Source organism: Odontomachus brunneus, unplaced genomic scaffold (genome assembly GCF_010583005.1).
Source record: "Odontomachus brunneus isolate Ranch 3 - 2012 unplaced genomic scaffold, Obru_v1 Obru_scaffold_172, whole genome shotgun sequence".
Classification (NCBI taxonomy): domain Eukaryota; kingdom Metazoa; phylum Arthropoda; class Insecta; order Hymenoptera; family Formicidae; genus Odontomachus; species Odontomachus brunneus.
Window position 1 is genome coordinate 226,343 of NW_022639622.1, and position 753 is coordinate 227,095.

General features: G+C 40.8%; 1 protein-coding gene across 1 annotated transcript in view; it reads right to left on the reverse strand.

The window, feature by feature from the left end:
• The window catches only part of LOC116851357, a 9,988-nt gene that overhangs the window by 7,921 nt on the left and 1,314 nt on the right, over nt 1-753 (reverse strand). The window lies entirely within an intron of this gene.

Genomic DNA, 753 nt, shown 5'->3' on the forward strand with positions numbered 1-753 from the left:
GTGCATCATGAGTTTTTGCCACAGGGTAGAACGGTCAATAAGGAATATTACCTGCAAGTTATGCGCAATTTGCGCGAAGCAATCCGCCAGAAACGCCCGGATTTGTGGAAGAACAAAAATTGGCTTTTGCACCATGATAACGCCCCTGCTCACACATCGTTGCTTGTGCGCGAATTTTTGGCCAAAAACAACACACTAATGATGCCGCAGCCACCGTATTCCCCAGACCTGGCCCCCTGTGACTTTTTCTTGTTCCCGAAACTGAAGAGGCACATGAAAGGACGACGCTACGCTACGATTGAGGAGATAAAGACGGCATCGAAGGAGGAGCTGAACAAGATCACAAAAAATGATTTTTTGAAGTGCTTCGAGGATTGGAAAAAACGTTGGCACAAGTGTATAATATCTGATGGGGATTACTTTGAAGGGGACAAAATAGATATTCATGAATAAATAAATAATTTTTGAAAAAACACAAAATTCGCGATACTTTTTGAACAGACCTCGTATATATATATATATTTCTCTTTGAAAGACCGATTTCATACACTCGGTCGACTTCATAAGCGTTCAGGCGCTTATGCACTGTAAGCGTCATTCTATCTTTTTCCACGTGTAGTGAACGATAAAGATAGATGACGTTTAGAACGCCAAACACGAACTCGATGTTACAGTAGAAGTAGCGCGCGTGTTTTAAGAATAAACTTGTAATGTATATTAATTTCAGCATTTTCTAACTCTTGCAAACAGAAC